The sequence below is a fragment of the Chionomys nivalis genome, chromosome 5 (genome assembly GCF_950005125.1).
Source record: "Chionomys nivalis chromosome 5, mChiNiv1.1, whole genome shotgun sequence".
NCBI classification, from domain to species: domain Eukaryota; kingdom Metazoa; phylum Chordata; class Mammalia; order Rodentia; family Cricetidae; genus Chionomys; species Chionomys nivalis.
The window spans coordinates 50,208,706-50,229,810 of NC_080090.1; positions in this window are offsets into that span (position 1 = coordinate 50,208,706).

A 21,105-nucleotide genomic window follows, 5' to 3' on the forward strand; every position below is an offset into this window, starting at 1 on the left:
TTTTATGTCATTTGTCAAATCTTCTTCCCACCTCTGACCCTCAACTGCTTGAGAAATGTGTGAGTACGCCTTAATGAATATGCAAAACATTAATTCGGTTAATTAGGTGGTTTTCAGGATAATTATGCTTTCCAAAAACAAATGCCATAAACTTGTTCTTAGAAGCCAGCCGTTTTCTTTTCATTCCAAAAGTTGTTCGGCTGGCTTAGTTTTTCCCTCTGAGAATACTGCTTTTCCTGTTTATGTGATTGCCATTTCAACTCTGCAAGTGTAGCCAGGACTTGGTCTGTGAGGAGGTGAGAAGGGAGCCACACTGAAGAAGCCGGGGAATCTGAGAGAGCCGAGAAGTAGCAACACAGTAGTGCATTGCCTTTGTCAGTAAGACTACGGGAGGAGCCAAAATTGATAGCATGATAAGACACTCATTTCCTAGAATTGGCTCTGCCTTGCTATACCTGATAAACTGGTTTCAATTTTAAGCATCTCACCTTTATTCCCAACCCTCTGCTTCCTAGCTTCCATGAGGTCAGTATCTTTCTTCCATTTGTTTCCTGCCTCGCCAAAGTCTTCAAAGCAATGGAACCTGATGACTATGGACTGAAACCATGAAACAAAACATCTTTATTCCATTATTTATATCTGTACTTTTTCCAAATTGTTGTAAAATAACTACCGTGTCCAGAATGCTCCATTTTAACAGGGAGCAGTCAGAAGGAAATGTAGCCTTGATACAAATCTGTGGTGGACTGTGAGGTAGAACGGCTAGGGCTCCCTCCGTTAGTTCTCTGTAGTAGGATATCTGCAAAGCCCATTTCTGAGGCCACCACAGGACTGCAATTAGACATGTGTCCGGAGAGATTTTTAATATCACAGTTAAGGTAATAGATACTTTTGGCCTCATGAAGGAGAAAAAACTAAAAGTGTGGACACTACAGTTGTTCCAAGTGGACTAAACAAAATAAGAAGAATGTGCAGGATGAATCTTCAAAGGAAAAATAAAAGGGATTCAAAGAATAACATTCACTGTGAAGCCACCAGAGCAGCTAAGATGCAGTCCCAGGAGCTGCAAGTCCTTCCAAGTTAAAACAGTAAATAATTTGATTGATATAAAGATTAATAGCCAAAATCACAGGAGTCCTTCAGAAGCAGCATAGAACAGCAAGCGCCAAAGATTAATAATGGCAAAAGACAACACTGTGATAATCAGCATCACAGCGATGGATCATGGGAGGGTTTAATGAGAGAATCTCAGAAGAGGAATTTCAATAGAGCTGACTAAACTCAGAGAAAGGCAAATCACACAGCTAAACCTGAAAGCGGGCTGCCTGCCCAGAGGGCGCAGGCAGGAATGCCATTTTCCTGTCTGCACACTAAATGCTAAAATATCACACAAATTGGTGTCAAGAGGTTGAACGGAATCTGCTGCAGCAAAACGTGACTGGAGCAGAGAAACTGTTCGCTGCTCTCATCTGGAAAGCAGGAGAGCTGCGCTAACGGAGCAGAAGCATGTCTTACCATGCTCCTGGGGGCCCAGCAACTATCATTAGTCTTCACTGAGGAGGTGCACACATTTGATGCCATTGGTTTGCAAACCGATGTTATCCTATTTTAGGAAGTAAGTAACAGACGGTCCTCAGTGCCTGGGCCAGCCTGTATGTGCACAAATGCAGGGATGGTATATAGTCATAAGGAGATACATACTGTTCTAAACCTGAAGGATGGAAGACCGAGTGAGTCTTGCCCACAGTTTAAAAGTAGAGGCTATATGTGGAGCACAAATTGAGATTTAATGGAACTCATGGGTGCACAGGGTAGGGAACATAGACTGTGCTTTAGGACACAGAAATTAGAGGCAAACTGGCCACTGTTAAAAGCTCTGTCACAATTTCATGGTTGTGGCAAGGGCTTCAAGTACAGCACCTCATTTGCCAACGTGGAGGATCATTTTTCTTTGTTTTAACTTACCAGAAAGCTTAGTGGGGATAGGGACAGCTAGCATATTCTTTAGGCAGTGTCCTGGAACATTATACCATCCTACAAACAGAGCATCATTTCCCCCTACAAGTTAATACCTGTCTGAATAACAACGACATCATCACATACAAAATTTAATTTAAATAATCAAGTATACAGAGAATAGCTATTTCTGCACAGAAGCTCAGGCTTTGTATTAGCTCTTATAACTTACATTAACCCATTATTCTTATCTATGTTAGCCACATGCCTTGGTACCTTTTTTGGTGGGGTAGGTCACATCTTGCTTCTTTCGTGGTCTGGGTAGGACTGTGGAAAGAGCTTCCTTCTTTGCAGAATACTCCTGTTCTCACTGTCCTGGCTCTATTTGCTGTCTGGTTGACCTGCCTATACTTCCTGCCTGACCAATCAGCGTTTATTTAAAACATGATTGACAGAATACAGACAATTCTCTCACACCAGTTGGGCTCACAATTTGGGTTAAGATTAGTAGATTTTTTTTTAAAAAAGAAACAGATATTTGGATGTGGTTGCCTAGAGAAATAAAAAAATAAGCTATGCTCACAAAACAAAGGGAGTGAGGGATTTTGTAAACCAAAGCATACATTGTGCAAATGCGTGGCTAGCTTAAAAACTGATAAGAATTTCAGTGTGGTTGAAAAATTCCATAGTTCATAGAAGCAAAGAGGAAAAACATGTTGAGTTAATGCACTGAAAATATAAATACAGTGCAAGAAATTTCCAACAAAGCAGAATTGATCATTGACGGGCTTTGCTTAAAACAACAACAGCAATAACAACAACAATGGTAACCTGGAAGAATTCTAAAGCACAGGAGGAATAAAATAGATCGAAAGTAATTGTGACAATTTACTCTATATACCCTTTGCTATATATATATACATACACATACACATACATATATATACAGGTCCTCCAAACTCTACCTACATCATAAGCACAACTGAATAAAGTTGCTCAGATTACTAGTATTGCTGCCAATCACCAAGTAATTTCAGGCAATTCTGTCATCATCTGTGTGTGAGTGATTAGCTAGTATTTCTCAGTACTCCTTCTATGATAAGTGCCTTATTCTGCATGTGCTATTATTTACCTACAGTCTGCTGATCATCAAATAGAACTCTTGAGAGGTTAGATCACTTGCCTAAGTATACGAGCACACACACACACACGGTGGGTGATGCCTCTAGTATGTAATCTAACTCAAATCTGTAAACTTATCTCCCTGCCTCTCCTTTCCTCTACAGCAACCAACAGTAGCAATCAATTCTACAGAGACCAAAAGAGACTTTAGACTCCTGCTGGGTTCCATATACTCACATTGGGCAAATCACATTATAAATTAATCCAGATGAAATGGTCAACTCTTCCCTACCCATAAGAGGATGTATTGCCATCCTCTGGCTCCCACAGACAGACCTTTAGAGGAAAAATCCAGAGGCCTTGATTACATTTGCTTTTTAATTAATCTAGAGTGTTCATTTTCAGCTGGAGGAAAGTTAATGTTTCCTTTTGTTAATCTAATGGCCACAGGCAATGCTTGGGCTCTTGTGGCAGAAGTTTGGGATGACTGTGGAGTTCCCTGGCGCTACAGGAAATGTGGTGCTAAATAAAACAGCTGTCCTGGCAGCAGAGGTGTGGAAGAGTGCTTGCAGATGGTGCCGGCTGCTCTCAGTCAAAAGGCAAAAGAGGTGGATTTTGATCCAATCAGGCCACCCTAATATCCAGGCACATTCTCTTGACTTCATCACAATTCTTCTCTTAAGAAAAGAGAAAAGAAGCAAAGGGAGGAAGGAAGAAAGAAATAGCAATTTCTTCCAGCCACAGAGGAAGCACTCTGAGTATAGCCTTTTCTGACTACCACTCTATCCCCAGCTCTTTTTTTCTTGGCCCTTTCTGTGTAATCACCTTCCAGGTTGGGGCCCTTTTAACTAGAACAAGGAGTGTTATTTGGAAGCCAACTTAAAGCTACAGGCCACCGGGTTCTTCAGAAAAAAAAAAAACAAGAGGTGTGGAGGAAGATTAGCTGTGTGCGGCTGTCACACACAAAGATCATGGTGGGATGAGCCAGGATGTCGTCCTTGTAATCTCTTCGCTCTGCTCCCAAACCTTAGGGAAGCTTGACATTCGTCAGAGGTCAGCAGGCAGAGGTCAAATTCCTGGGCAGGAACCTAAGGGTTGGGGAAGAGAAGCAGCCAGAGGATCTGAAATGGCTCTTGACTCCAGTGTTGTTTCACCTGATGCTAATCTATTCTTTCCAAAAACCAAATTGCTACCACCATTTCTTATGCCAAGTCAAACTGAGTCGCAGAAATTGCCTAGAGCACATGTTGAAAAAAGATCACATCACTCAGGGTTTGGAGAGGATTCTCTGAGTTTAGTCATGCCCAAAGAGGAGGAAACACGGACTACGCCTACCTAGGTACTACCTGGTTGTTTTCTAGCTTGCCAGTGATGACAAAGCTTGCGTTCAGAGAGAACTTCAATCTCCAAAATGTGACTCCACCCTCACCAGCCGACTCCAAAGCCCCCTTGACCAAGAGTGCCAGCCATCCTTTGAAAAAAATTCTACTCCTTTTATGTTCTTCTAACCAATTTTGACAAAGTTGTTCTTTGCAGGGAACAGTACCTTTGAAAATGTTTCCTTCTTGAGATACCAAACTTGAATAGTTGACATTAGCTCTGAGTCTCTATGTGAAAAACATGTTTAATTCTGTGTGTAAAATAGGGATGGGTGGACTTATAGCAAGCATCAAGGGTTATACCTCTGTGCATAGAAAAATTATTTCTCAGTGTGTATTTGGAACAATGAATTCAACCCATCCACTTTTTAATAGCTTGTGTTATTAAAAACATTACTTACGCTTTTTGTGTGACAAAGAACATGAGCAATGATTCTGATAATAATTTTGTCTTTCATCCACAAAGAATCTCAGTGTGAAAGTTTTTTTTTTTGTTTTTTTTTAAAAAAAAACTGTCTTTGGGGCAAAACTGTCGATTAGCTACACACTGGGAAATGAGTCTTTTGGTTGAGAGAGACTAAAGCAGTGATTATTTTTTTTTTTTTTTTTAGTTTTAAAATAGGAACCCTGGCAGACAGCTGTTAAAACAGTTAACAATCGTATTCGCTGGCATATTTGCTTTGTAGAATAAGACATGAAATTCCTGGTGAGAAAAGATATGTGCGTACAGACATTCATCACTTTTCTTTCCTGGTGACAAGATACCATGACCAAGACAACCAAGAAAACAAATGTTTATTTTGGCTTCTGGTCTATGACGGCGGGGACAGCAGGCGGCTGAGAGATCACATCTTTAACCACAGACACAAAGCAGAGAGAATAAACAGGAAGTGGGATGCGGTTTAAAATTCTCAGACTTCCACTAGTCTGCTCTTCCTTGTAACCTCTCCAAATAGTGGCACCAACTGGGGACCAAGCATTCAAACATCCGAGCCTAGGGAGGATATTTCTCATTCAATTTACCACATTGCCTATACGCCATTTCTTCAATATTTTCCCTGCTCTACTCTTTTTCTCCTTTCACGAAGTATGATTTGAAGATTGACTTTGTTTTCACAGCAACAGTTCAAAGTAATTAAGATTAAGATTCAAACTTTTATGGTCATGTGTGTAATTTCTGTAAGTGATAGCTGCCATTCATCCAGTCTACAGTGGGTGTGTATTGAGTGTTTATTATGTGCCTGATCCCAGACCTAAAACTAGTCAGGATCCCCACCCTGTGGAACTTATACTCCAGAGTTGAGAGACACATGCTGAAAGTAAACAAATGAGTTAAGTTGCATGTTAGATGGTAAGTTCTGTGGAAGAAGGGCATAAACTAGAAGATGGACCGGGACTGCTACAGTTTGGACTCTGATGTCCCTCAAAGTTCTAGATGTGGAAGGCATGGTCTCTGCAGGGTTGCTGCTGGAAAGTAGAAGAACCTCTGGGAGACTGGGCAGAGTAAGAGGACCACAGCTATTGGGGGTGAGTCCTCAGATATGATTGTGGGCTTCACAGATCCACCTTCATTGATTCCTGGTTATAAAGAAAGCAGTCTGTTCCACCATATGCTTCTGCCATTGCCACCTGGCACTTTCACTAAAGGCCTGAAGGCCAGGGGCCAATCAACCAAGGACTGAAACCTCCCACATAGTGAGTCCACAAAAGCCTCTTTCATTATAAGTTAATTACCTGAGGGAATCATTACAGTGATGGAAAGGTGACCAACACAGGGAAAGAGCCAGGCCGAACATCATGTCCAATGCTCAGATTCATCAAAATGAAGGAAAACTGTGACCTACGGAGGAGATTTGGTAGTTCACGACAATATGCCCTGTCTTGGATCTCGTGGGTTCAAGAAGCAAGTGGCCTGAGACTTCAATATGGTTTCCAGGAAGGAAAATTAGACTGTAAGAGTGAATGAGCTCATCTAGCATGTGAGGGATATTTAATGAGAAGGTGTTTGAGATTCGTACAGAAGTGAATGGAAAGAAGGAAAGAGTTAGGTTCAAGGGCCAAGTCCTTGGGCTTTCCACCATTGCTAACAAGATAAAGCACAACAAAGGAAAGGGAAGAGGTGGGAAACAAACCAAGAAATTGTGACAGTCTGGAGCTAGCCATTGACTGGGCACCCAGAAAGCAGACACTGTCAGCTGAGCCAATGCTACTAACTGAAAAGGTCAACCGAATTGAAACTGCAGGTCATATGTTCATGGAGAGCACAGGCACAGCACGTAGCTTGTGGAGTCCACCTCCTTCAGTTTTAGATACCTTATTAATCTTAAAATGGTCTATACTGTGGCTTGAACGATTCTTCCCATCTTCATAGGACACTCCAGTCTGAATACGACATGCCTCCCTCTAGTTCATTCTTGCAATACCTGTTTCCTAGCTAGTAGAGTGGTGTTTGGAGGCTATGGAATTTTCAGAGGGTGGGGGAGACTAGCTGCTGGCCATAAACCAGTGAGCCAGTGCTTTAAAAGCCACATCAGGCCCATGGCTCCTGGCTCTACTTTCTGGTTCACCATAGTGTGAACAACCCCTGCCCTAGATGCCCACTGCTGTGGACTAAATTGTTCTGCTCTGCCATGACTTTACTACCAGGATGGAATGCAAAGCTCCAAAATGATGGGCCTAACTGAATCTTTCTACCTTTGTTTCTATCGGGTATTTCAACTGCAACCATACAAGTAATAAAATAATTGAGTGCCCTAAATCACATGTGAAAGACATTTTAGAAGCGGGATCTTATGGTGAGTACATCAGGCAGACAAGCCATCATGCAGTGGTTCATCCAGGAAGATCCATACACGTATGGATCAATGTGTTACTATGGGAGTGACTTCATTATAAGAAGCACACTTCTGGTGGTAGCACCATCCATGTACTAATAAAGACCGCATGTTATTAGCGTGAAAATAGTCAGGCTGATCAATGGAATCAAATCAGAGACCCAGACATAAATTCATACATCTATAGTCACCTGGTTTTCAATCAAGAAAACAGAAAATCATGGTGGAAAAAATACAGCATCTTTGTGGTGGATTTAACTACATGTCAACATGTAGAAAAATGCAATATCACCCTGAATAAAACTCGGGTCCAAGTGGACCAAAGACCTCAGCAATAAAAAACAGGTAACACTGAACCTGTTAGAAGAAACAATGGGGAACAGCCTTGAATGTATTGGCACAGGACACAGTTTCCTGAACAGAACACTGATAATGTGGTCACTAAGATCAACAATCAGTAAATGGGACCTCATGAAACTAAAAAGCTTCTGTAAGGCAAAGAACACCATCAACAGCATAAAATGGCAGCCTACAGAATAAGAAAGGATTTTCACCAACTCCACATCTGACAGAGGGCTAATATCCAAAATATATAAACAACCCAAGAAACTAGACATCAACAAACCAAATAATCCAATTAAAAATGGGGTATAAATCTAAACAGAGAATTCTCAACAGAGGAATCTCAAATGGCTGAGAATCACTTAAAGAAATGTTCAACATTTAGCTATCAGGGAAATGCAAATCAAAGAGATCCTGAGATTCCATTTTACACCAGTCAGAATGGCTAAAATCAAAAGCAGAGGGGACAGCTCATTCAGGAGAGGATGTGGAGCAAAGGGAACTCTCCTTCACTGCTGGTGGGAGGGCAAACTTGTACAGTTACTTTGGAAATCAATATGGCAGTTCCTCAGAAAATTGGTATTCAGTCTACCTCAAGATCCAGCCATACCACTGTTGGGCATATACCTAAAGGACCACAGGATGCTCTATCATACTACAAGGATATTTGCTTAATTATGTTCATAGCAGGTTTATTTTTAATAGCCTCAAACTGGAGGCAATCTAAATGTCCTTCAACTGAAGAATGGGTAAAGAAAATGTGGTACATTTACTCAGCTGTTAGAAACAATGATATCACGAAATTTGTAGGCAAATGGATGGAACTAGAAAAAAAATCATCCTGAGTGAGGTAACCCAGACCCAGAAAGACAAACACGGCATGCATAAGTGGACATTAGTTATTAAGTAAAGGATAATCATGCTACAATCCACAGACTGAGAGGCTAAGTAACTAAGAGGGCTCAAGGGGGGAGGAGGGGGCACATAGGTCTCCCTGGGAAGGGGAAATGGAATAGATGTTGCAAGTAGACTGAGGGAAAGCAGGGGGTAGGAGGGATGGAGGGATGGAGGAAGAGAGCACTGGGAGATACAACCGTAATGGGGGGGGGGGCATTTAGGAGTGATTTGGAAACCTGGTAAAATGGAAACTCTCTGGAATCTTCTAGAGTGACCCTAGCAAAGACTCCTAGTAATGGGGATATGGAGCATGAACCAGCCACTTTCTGTAAGCAGTCAAGCCTTCCAGTAGTGGGACTGGGTCACCAAGCCTGCCATAAAGCCTTTGGTCTACAATCTGTTCTGCCTGTGAGAAGTCCTGGGGTAATGGTGTCTCAGAACTTGTGGGAATGGCCAACCAATGACTGGTGTAACTCAAGGCCTATTCCATGAGAAGAAGCCCATATGGCAGGGCAGAACATAGCAAGGCAGGAAAGTCAAACTGAATATAGGGAGAAAGAAGGCAGAGTCAGAGAGACGACAGCAGTCGCAGGAGAACCAAGGTGTGAGGTCACAAGCCAGGAGCCTCGTGGTAAAATATAGAATAATAGTAATGGGTTAATTCAAGTTGTCAGAGCTAGTCAATAATAAGCCTGAGCTAACAGGCCAAACAGTCTGCAACTAATGTTCTGGCAGGTGGGAGAGAAGCCTCTGTTTACAGGAGAGAGTGGGGGGATGGGAACTGCAGCTGGGATGTAATGCATGAGAGAAGACGGAAATAACGTCAGCAGCAAAAGCACTTTCTGGGCCAGGCGGTCTACAAGAGCTAGTTCCAAGACTGGCTCCAAAACAACCCTGAGAAACCCTGTCTTGAAAAACCAGAAAAAAAAAAGCACTTTCTGGTTTCTCGGTAGTTGGCTGTGAAATGGGCTTGGATGTTTTGTAATGAATGCAGCATGAAGTCCAAGGAGAAGTTAAAGATTTCCCAGTACCATGCTCTTTTGGGCAACTAGAACTATAGAATTGTAAGATAAGTAAGTATCTATTGTCTTGAGATTACCTAGGCCAAGGCATCATTTACAACAACAGAAAACTGAGACAGCTCATGAACACACTCGAAGCCCCCATTCCCAGTTTAGCACTTTAATAGGGCTGGTTCACATAAGTAGTTGTTATTCTTGTTTTTTATTGTTTATGCTGATCCATTATAATATTTTATCTAATGAGAATAACATGTAAATTATAAAATTCCATACTTAATAAGCTTGAGCTGTCCCTCAGTTGGTAGAGTATTTGTTTAGTCTGCTTCAACCCCGGGGTATGCTAAAAATTGGGCACAGTGACATAGGCATGTAATCCTAGCACTCAACAGTGGAAATTCAAATTCATCCTCAGCTACATAGTAAATACAAGGTCACCCCAAGATGTATGATATGCTGACTCAAATATGTGTTTTCTTACATATATTACATTGAGGCTTAGGCTTCTATGCCTTACTAATAAATATAAATTCCTCAAGAGTCTGATCCACATTCCCACTCTACAGCAGCCACGCAGCAGGGACATGTGAGGTCCTAGTGCACAAAGCCAGCTAAGAGATTGGCAGTGCTTACACTCCATCCCTCATCAGGCAGACTCTGCTCACACATCAGGCTAGAGAGGCATCTTCCTTCCCAGGCCCCCTGCAGAGTGGTTTCCACAGTCTCTGCTGGGATCTATGTTTCATAGGAAGAACAGTCTAGAAATATTTTATTGTGATCGGTTTCCTCTGGACCAAGAGGGAGCATAGATCCAGGAGATGCTACACAAACACAGGAAGCCTTGAGCTTGTTTTTCCTTTGCCTCGAGCCAGAGGTCATAAATGCTAATCCATCATAACAGGATTTCACAGGAGACCAGGTGCTGCGCGTTATTTTCTCAACCTGCCTGAGAAGGGAATACTTTCCTGATGGATGGAACATCTTCAGAGACAAGAGTATGGGACACTGGGAGCAGCCACCGTAGACTGGACTTTGGAGAAGCTTGGAATCTATCTTCCTATTTCCTGTGTGCCCACCATGAATAGTATGTGATCCATAGATGTTTCGCTATTTATTGAACAAATTATAAACTAGTAAGGATGGACAAATCGCCTAACAAAGCTAAAGGGATGCCCGATTTTACTCCAAATCTGCATTGCAGCAAATGGAAAAAAGTCTGCAATGCTCACCTGTACTAAATTACTCTGGCTGGATGAAAAGTCTGAAGAGTGTTTTGTTAGCAGGACTTCAGGCATCCAGGGGTACCGCTTGGTGCACTGGTGCCGTGAACACATTAGAGGGAACCTGGTCTCTATCTCTCGTTTTACTTAGCTAGTCATTCAGAGCAGTGACCTTCTCCCATGTAGCTAGTCCTCTCTTACACTGTTAACCCTATATAGGCTGCTTGGTACTAAAACTGATCTTGCATGACATTGAGAGACACGGTCTTGACTTGGATGACAGTACCCAGCAGTGGAGGTGTGGGATATTAAGCTTCAGTCTTTCTGTTTGCTCCACTTTCAGAAGCAGGGCCTAAAGCCAAATGCACCATGAAGAAGAGATGCCAGAGAAAAGCACTTGCCTGTGTGCTGGGACAGCTGGCCAAAGACAGGCCTCTCTGCCTGCCTCCTTCAGAAGGCAGCATTTACCCAGCACCTACTCCACCAGGTGCTTCCTTTTCTCAACAGAACTACGATAACAGAATTGTCCCCATTTTATAAATTAAAGAAACAAGGCTCAGAAAAATGTTACCCGCATGAAGAAAGAATATCAGAAAGTGATCAGCAGGGACAGATATGCACCTCAGATCTGGCCTAACCTTATCTACTGCTTGGTGACGTCACTAAAGAGACTGAGCAAATCATGCCCACCCACTGGCTTTCAGGGCCTCTCACATAGAGCGCCTCCCCTGGACGTGAATGTGTTAAGCAGAAGAGAGCACGTTCCCATATAGCAACATTTTTAAAATGTAACTTGGCTCAAATTCTGGCCTCTGTCATGTTTACGTTATATTTAGAGAAATTTACTCTCTTGAATTTTCAAGGTAATTTTGTGTTTTCAACATTGAAAATATTTTCTGTATGTAAATTTGGGGAAAACAAAAAGATACAGCATTTAAAAATTAAATGACATAAAACAAGATTTTGTTATTTATTTCAATGACTGTGACAATACACAAAAAAATAATCTTACTGTGGGGAGAAGAAGAGTTATTTGGACTCGCAGTTTCCAAGGTGTGCGTCCACGGGCTGCTGGCTTTCTTACTGTGAGCTAGAATGTCATGGCAGCCAAACCTAAGCAAGGGCAATTCATTTCATAAAGTCAGGAGACAGGAAAGAAAGACCCAAAGGGATCGGGAATGTGATACCCTTCAAGTCGTGCTGCTGGCGACCTACCCCATCCCATCAGGCCTCATTTCCCCACGTGCTGGAGCACAAATCTGTAACCTGTGCTTCTTTGACAGAATGGGAGGTGGAGGCAGGAGAAGCCCTCGGAGGCTCGTGGTCCAGCTAGCGTAGCATAAGCAGAATTGAATAAGAGACCCTTTTCAATATGGTGGAAGGCCAGGGTCCATCTTTGACTGTACCCTGACTTCCACACCATGCAGTGGCCTGTGCATGCCAGCGGTCACTCATGAACATAAACGTGCTCATATATCACATACATGTCAATAAAAAACGATGGATCCAACTGTGTATTATTCCGCTGGTAAAGCTCTGACCTTGATTCCCTCAGGCTTCGATAAGCTCCCAATAATGGCAGTTTTGAACTGGGAACCAAATTCTTTAGTGCCTGAGCCTTCTCAGGGGCCACTTCATAGCTGTAGCACTAGGGTATGACTTGTTTCTGAGGCAAAAAAAAAAAAAAAAAAAAAAAATCCTTGCTCCTCACACACACACACATACACACACACATACGCACAAAAGGCGGTTTTCAGGATTGTCAGGTGTCCTAACCCTATTCCTATGGGGTCTCATTTAGGGCCGAGAAAAATGTTTGGGAACCAGATATGCATAAGTGGTGGTTAATATTGTGAACACTGTCTCTGCTAGACCTTTAATTAATTAATTAGAGATATATAGGGCCTGTGGAACCAAAGATGGCAATCCTCCTGCCTCAGCTTGGTTAAGGCTGTGATTACAGATATGCGCTGTTGTACCAGCTTGCTTGAACACTTTAAATAATTAATTTTATGTTATATGATTTTGAACTTTGAAATTAACAGCTTCGTATTGCCGGACAATTGCCGGAACTCCAACACTTTTCCTTGGAGATCAGTGTTCCTCTGAGCAAACCTCTGAGCAAGCTGCACCCCTCCTTCAGAGCCACAGGGCACTCTCTGAAACTCAAGGTCAATAGAACCTCCCAAGACGCTGGAGGAGATGTTGCCATGGAAATGTAGCTGCAGAATAAGCTCATTTGGAGCCAGAGAGAAAAGTGCCAAGGTGAGTCACCATGAGAATCCAGTTTTAGAACAGACAGTCATGTCATCCTGTTGGAAAAGGGTTCCTCAGAAGAATCCAGTTTTAGAGCGCTGTCTGAAAAGGGTTCCTCATAGCTTCGGCTTTCCCTCAGGCAAAATAGTAAAAGCCTACACGCTGTCTCGATAAGCCCCAACTGAGTTGGTGGGATAACAGGTGTCCCCAGTAACCACTCCGCCCGTCAGGAATGAAGATATTCTAAGGAGACGATCTTGCTTTTCCCTTTGGCTATCATACTACTGAAACAATGGTCTGTAAAATTAGAATTGTACCAGGATCTCATGTTGGGAAAATGAAAGGCTGGGGCCCGGAGGGCAGCTAGATTAGAAATTTATCTCCTGGTGAAGGATTTGCATCTTGTCCTGACCTTGCAGCAGAAAATGACTTCGAAGAGACTGGAACTGTGATAGTGATGGGCAAGACTGGAACTGTGATAGTGATGGGTGAGATTACACCTTGAATGGGAGACTCAGTTGTGTCGTTTAAATCTTACTCTCACATATGACCCTAAAGATGGACTGGAGGGGATCTCTTCGTCACCCTTCCCAATGTGTCACATTGATTAAATCTCCACTTTCTGCTGTTCACTCTTAATGGATCTTTAATTGGTATATTGGGGACAGGTGGCCATGCCTGGCAGGGCGGGGCTGGCAGAGCACAGGCCCTAACTAATGAATCCATTAACACCTCCAATACCAACATACCTGTGATCATTTCTACCAGGCTTCCCAAAGGGTGCTGTGCACAGTCATCATGTCTCACTGTGTTTCTCTTGTTTCCTACCTCATTCCACCAGAACACTACCAGCCAGATTCCTCTACTCTCTTAATCCCAGACACCCCTATGTAGCCACACAACTCACGTGTTTATGCAAGGGCTCAGTACTAGCATGGAGTCAGCACCTCTCACTCTGGAAGGGCACAGGGACTGTGCAGTACACAGCCCAGTTTCGTCTCATCTTGGTGCTATACCACATCATCCTATCTTAAAGCTATTTGGCTCATGCCCAGCCTCTTAACAAAGTTTCTTCTCTCATGTGGCAAATGGTCCTACTGTTTCCCTGACTTTAGCACACTGCCTCCATGAGTCCAACCTGAGCCTTGCTTATCCAATTCAAAACACAACCCATCGGGCGAAAATGGGTTCCGCTTACCACATGCAAGGCTGTGCTTTGGAGTCATTGTCGTTCAGTGTTTGGGAGTTAGAGTGACATGCTCATTTTCATCTGCCGTGCCAGGTGACCAATATCACACACTTAACACCACGCTCCACCAGAACTCACAATGCAATTTCAGGGTATGTGATGGTTTTCCTGCATGCAAGGCTAATCAGCTGTGTCAGGATCGAGGCCACCATAGTGACCTTGTCAGTATGCTCCCCAGACTGTTTACACTGCACAAAGATCAGAAAGCATGCCCAGAACGAAGGCGAATATCATGAAATGGCCCTATGTTTTAATTTCTTCTCTGAAGGTCAAGGCTTTATAATGAGACTCACAAAGGAGCAATCCAGTGGGCAAGAAACATGCATTAAAGAGACCTTTCCTATATCAAAAGGAAAAAAATAGGTCATCGACCATTTTAATGGGATCATTTCAGACTGCTCGCCCCTGGTGCTAAAACCATATTGGAAATGGAAAAGTGAGTGGGATCTTTTATGTTTGTTAATAACATCCAAACAGCAGTACGACTGAAGTGGCTCTAAAATTACATGCTTCTGCACAAGGCGCAGAGGCCAATGGATGCAGTGTGTCTTAGCACAGTGTTGCATGACTTTTCCTGGGGAGACGTGACCAAAGGTCTATTTATCCCAGATGGGGCACCGCTGCCAGACTAAAAACACAATTCCACTCAAGTCTAGCTTGGTGAAGCGGTGAGTTTATGAAGGCTTACTTATAAGAACATGCGTGAGAGGTTACTTAGAGGCCTGCGGGTGACCTCCAAACAGCTCCATCACTGAAAAGTTCCAGCGTGTATAACAACCTCCTGAATCCTGCATAGACAGCACCTTCCTTCAGTAACCTCTGCTTCCTATATGCCTACACCTCCCAAGATTACATGTGATTGGACTGAATTACATACAGCTATACAAAGGGAGAAAGGCGGAGGGAAGGAGAGAAAGAGAGAAAGAAAGAAAGAAAGAGAGAGAGAGAGAGAGAGAGAGAGAGAGAGAGAGAGAGAAGAGGTCTAGAAGATGATGATGGCCATGATATACCTAGAACAGTGTTCTACACCAGGTAGGATTTCTTAAGAGGAAGCCTGAAAACTTAGTGTGCACGAGTAGATTTGTTGTGGGGTATTTGCACACTGTGTGCCAATGTGTTGCTGTGATTGGTGTGATAAAAAGCTGAAAGGCCAATAGCTAGGCACGAGAGGGTTGGGGTGGGGTTTTTGGGGGAGAGAAAGGAAGAAGAAAAGGAATCGAGGTGAGCAGGGAATTGCTGGTCAGACTGGGAGGAAGCAGGATGGACAGCGAAGAGATGAAGTAATGAGCCTCATGGAAGAATGTGTATTAAAAATATTGGTGAAATGAAGTCATAAGACCTAGTTAGGAATAAGCCTACGCTAAGGTCAGGCTTTTATAATTAATAATATGTCTCCGTGTCATTATTTGGGAGCTGGCTGGTGGTACAAAGAAAGACTCACTATATTTGTTTGGCTAATAGACTTCCAGAACGAGGGACTGCAGTGTGAGACAGAAAATACAAAAGCCCCAAGCCAGGCTGACAGGTTTGCTCCATTGCACGCAGTGGAATTCTCTGCCCCTAGGACCCTCTGTGGAGCCTTATAAAATGTGTCTCAAAAGTGTACACTGGGGGAAGAGAAGAAAGAGCACCATTCCCTGGCTGCCATTTCCCTTTCCAAACTCACCAAGACTAAAGTCCTAACTCTTTATCTCCAGGCTGTCCATATGAACCAGCCCAGGAGCTCCGGCAGTCACAGGAGGGGCTGTGTACACATGAAGTTGGATGGTGCCCCAGTCAAGGCTGCCGGGGCCCTTGTCAACTGGCTGTCACAGCCAATCAAGGTCTAAGAAGTTGAGCAAAGCTGAAGCCGTGTCCACTGATGCCTGAAACAATTAAGTTGCCACTGACAGAAGACGTTCCGAGCTCTGCACCCAGAGCGAGCACACAATCGCACTTTCTAAAGAAAGACTGTTTAAACTGGGTGTGTTAGTTCACACCTATAAGACCAGCACTAGGGAAACTGAAGCAGCTTGGGTCACACAGTGAGTTCGGAACTAGCCTGAGGTATACCTTGAGCCCTGTCTCAATCCCCTCACCCCCTTATTAAACACAGAAGGAAGGAAACCATGATGCTCAAAATGTGCTCATTTCTCTGAGCAACTGTAACCACTGAATTCTCTCTGGAACAGCAACAGGTCCATTCTCTTGCCTCTTTCCAGTTTAACAACAACAACAAAAATTCTCAAATTCCATTGCCATGGTATTGGCATTGTGTTTCCGGTAGTGATTTGGGATTGACACATTGAATACAGTTCTGCAACCTGGACATTTCCATCTTTCTGTCTTCCTCAGAACTGATTCTGACTGACTCCATTATTTTATACCTCTGCCTCCATAACACACAAACAGCTTATGATGAACAAATGGAAGTTTCCTTTGATTTAATACATTAGCGCACCGTACCTCCCGAAGAACCTGTGAGTCAGTGACACTTGTGGCAGGGTCTGTCTTAAACACCCAGGCTAAGGAGAACAATTCCTCCTGAGTTTTAGATTGTTTTTATTATTATTATTATTATTCAACTACATATAGTCCCATAGGTTGTTGAGTTACTAGGTACTTTGGAGTAAAGTGAGAAAATGCCCTCTTGGCTGTATTGCTTTGGACAGGAACTCCTGCAGTGGCTGTGGGTGTGTGGAAGACGAGAATCTGAAAGCATATCGATACTTTGTGGCTTCCCCGCTTTTCTTGAACAGTGAGTGACTTTACGTTCCAAGTTGTCACTTCAGTCTAGTCTGTCTGGCATTTAGTTCTCAGCAGCTCAAAAAGTTTTGTTACACAGCCTGCCTCGATTGCAGGGCTGGTCCCTGCTTTTCCATCTGTAGATTTAAATCGTTCCCTGCGACGTACAGAGACCCTATTTGAGTTAGGGGTTTGATTTAAATGTGCTGTCAGTTTTGATTTTTCACATTATCTGCCCGTGCTAGCAGGGAGGGCTGACTAAACTAGCAATAACTTTTCAATCCATAGAGGTCAAAAAGAAAGGCATTGTCACGTGAGCAGCCAGGGGCTCCTTCTGACCAGACTTGGCCAAATGAAGGAATGGAGCTGATGGATGAATATGGGGGACGGGCTTTCCTCTCTAAGACCGGGCAACAGGATTCCACTCTCATTAACATCCTACCTTTTGAAGAGTCGATTCGCAAATTGTCTGTAGAGCTCTGCCATAGCTACTAATTAGATGCCCTCTTACTGATTGCACGGCCACAGAGAAAACAGGAATTCAGACAGCATCCATCCGCAAATGTCTCATGAAGCAATCTGAGAGTCTATCAGTGCCTTAAATACATGAGGCATCAGCAAAGGCACAGACGAAAAGCCATGTACTCAGCCTGGCACCAGGCTTTGTTCAGCTGGCATATGAATGTCCTGTTTCTCAACATGTCAATACCACATGTTTCTCAACATGTCAATACCAGCTCCGCAACTGGTAGCCACCAGGGCGGCATCTCCAAATTTGTCTCAAGTGGGAGGCAAGTACTCTTAACAGGGAGCACTCTAGAGTAACAGCCGAAGAGATACAGCTTTTGTTCATTTAGTTTCCATCCATTCTGCCTAGACAGCACTTGGCAGTCAAGAAGGGCAGGGTCATGATCCAGTAACCCCCGACCTGCGCTCTCCATGACTTTTAACCACAGAGTTATTTCTTGCTCTTACTATATGCGCTGTATGAGTTGCTGTGGGTCTGGGGTGTGCCCATCTCTACTACGTTTATGGGGTCCCTAAACTAAGGAAGAAAAGAACACTCCAGCATCTTCCACTGGCAACCCTGTTTCTGCCTACAAGAGATTGTATCACATTCTGCTCACATTCATTCGAGACTTGCAGGGGTCTCCAGCCTGCATCCCAGGATAGCTATAAGCCAACACAAAATGGTTAACTAACTTCAAACACTGTGAGAGAATTTCGTGTGACTTTTTTCACTCTGTGTGACGATCCAGCTTGAACAAACATTTCAGGTGGCAGCATGGACACTCCCACTACAGTCGACTGTACCAGCTCTCAGCAAGGGAGAAGAGTTGCAGCCTGAGTACTGAGACGAAGGTGGCCAAAGAGTGTGCTGAGAGGCAGTGTGATGACTAGGATATGGTTCTTTTGTTGATCACACATGAACCTGGCTTGTGGCTTTGTCTCTAATTTTAGACAGTATTTAAAGCTCTACTATAGGTCATATGAAAGATATGGAAAGACTTCCTATAGAAGAAAACCAGTGTGCTATAGTTAAAATGCAGATTGAGACATGACCCAGACACTTAATCTCAAATAGTTAAGCAGTTCAGCTTCTGTGTCAACTAGTACCTATGGGGCCTGTAGCAGCCAGAGACCATTACCAAAGGCCACGAGTGGTCAAAATGTAGAGAGCTGATCATGCGTTGCCCAGCCCTAATTGATAGCCTAGAAGATAATCCCACACTTAAGTCTTGGGGACATGTAGAAGAGGGAGACAGAAAGATGGCAAGAATCAGAGAACCAGGAAATCAGCTGAGAGGTTATGTCTCCTAGAAATGACAGAGATGCTATACCCAGGAAACCTCAACATTACAGCTGCCTAAATGAGGTCTGAACCATGACAACCTCAATTGACACACTAATGTGGAAGGAAGGAATCTCACAGGAGCTCACCTGCAGATGAGGAGGTGTAGACAATTAAGGGCTGCTGAGAGAGAGAGAAAGAATTACTCTTCCCCTGGGATGAGTCCTAATTGATTATGCAATACCAAGTGGTCAGCCTTGAGAAAAGCAACATAGTAGGATTTCAACAACAGAAACTACAGAAAGCCTACATACTCATGGAAACTGAAAAACTCTCTACTGAATTATCACTGGGTCAAGAAAGAAAGAAAGAAAGGAAGGAAGGAAGGAAGGAAGGAAGGAAGGAAGGAAGGAAGGAAGGAAATTACAGACTTCCTAGAATTCTGTGAAAATGAATGCACAACATATCCAAAGTTATGGTACACTATGAAAGTGATTCTAAAAGGAAAGTTAATACATGAAGTGCCTTCATAAATCAATTGGAGAGATCTCATACTGGAGACTTAAAAGCACAAAGAAGCAAACACTCCCAAGAGAAGTAGATGAAAGGAAATAATCAAACTTATGCCTGAAAGCAATAAAACAGAAAACAGAACAAAGAATCAGTGAAACAAAGAGGTTTTTTTTTGTTTGTTTGTTTGTTTTTTTTTTTTTTTTAGAAAATCACCAAGATAAACAAAACTCTTAACCAAACTATCTAAAAGGCAAAAAAAGAATATCCAAGCCCAGCGGTGGTGGCGCACGCCTTTAATCACAGCACTCGGGAGGCAGAGGCAGGCAGATCTCTGTGAGTTCGAGGCCAGCCTGGTCTACAAGAGCTAGTTCCAGGACAGGAACCAAAAAAACTACGGAGAAACCCTGTCTCGAAAAATCAAAAAAAGAAAGAAAGAAAAAAAAAAAGAATATCCAAATGAAAAAAAAATCAGAACCAAAAGAGGGGTATAAAAATAGATGCCAAGGAAATCTAAAGAATCATTAGTCATAATTATACCTCAATCAGAACTTTATTATACTGCAAATCATTACTCATGCTTCAAAAACCTATACTCTACAAAATTGAAAAATCTAAAAGAAATGGATAATTTTCTTTCAATAGACACTACTTACCAAAGTTAAATCAAGATCAGATAAACAATTTAAATATACTTATAACCCCCAAGGAAACAGAAGCAGTCATTAAAAATCTCCTACCCCCCACACCAAAATAAAAGCCCAGGACCAGATGGTTGTAGTGCAGAATTCTACCAGACTTTTAAAGTAGAGATAATACCAATATGCCAATAATCCTCAAGTTTTTTTCCCACAATATAAACAGAAGGGACATTGCCAAATCCGTTTTATGAGGCATCAGTCACCCTGATAACCATACCACACAAAGATTCAACAAATAAAGAGAATTAGATACCAAATTCCTACATGAACATATATGCAAAAATACTCCAATAAAATACTCACAAACTGAATCCAAGATCACATCAAAAAGATCATCCACCATGATCATGTGGGCTTCATCTCAGAGATTCAGGGATGGTTCAATATATGAAAACCTGTCAATGTAATCTACCATATAAACAAACTGAAAGAAAAAACAACCACATTATCATTTTATTAGATGCTGAAAGCCCCTTTGAGAAAATTCAACATCCATTCATGATAAGTTTTGGAAAGATCAGGGACACAAGGGACACATCTAAACTTAATAAAGGCAATATACAACAAGCCAATGGCCAACATCAAATTAAATGGAGAGAAACTTAAAAAGCAATTCCACTAAAATCAGGTACAAGAAAAAATGCTGTCCACTCTCTCAATATCTTTTCAGTATAGTGCTCAAAGTTCTAGCTAGAGAAATAAGACAACAAAAGGAGATCAAGGGGATACAAATTGGAAAGGAAGAAGTCAACATATCAATATTTACAGACTATATGATAGTATACATAATCGACTCCAAAACTCCTACTAGGAGTTCCTACAGCTGATAAACACCTTCACCTAAGTGTCTGGATATAAAATACACCAAAAAGAAAATCAATAGCCCTCCTATATAAAAATGATAAATGGGCTGAGAAAGAAATCAGGTAAACAACACCCTTCACAATAGTCATAAATAAAATACCTTAGTGTAACTCTAACCAAGCAAGTGAAAGATCTGTGTACAAGAACTTAGTCTTTGAAGAGGCATATTGGAGAAGATATCAGAAGATAGAAAGATCTCCCATGATTATGAATCAATAGGATTAACATAGTAAAAATGGC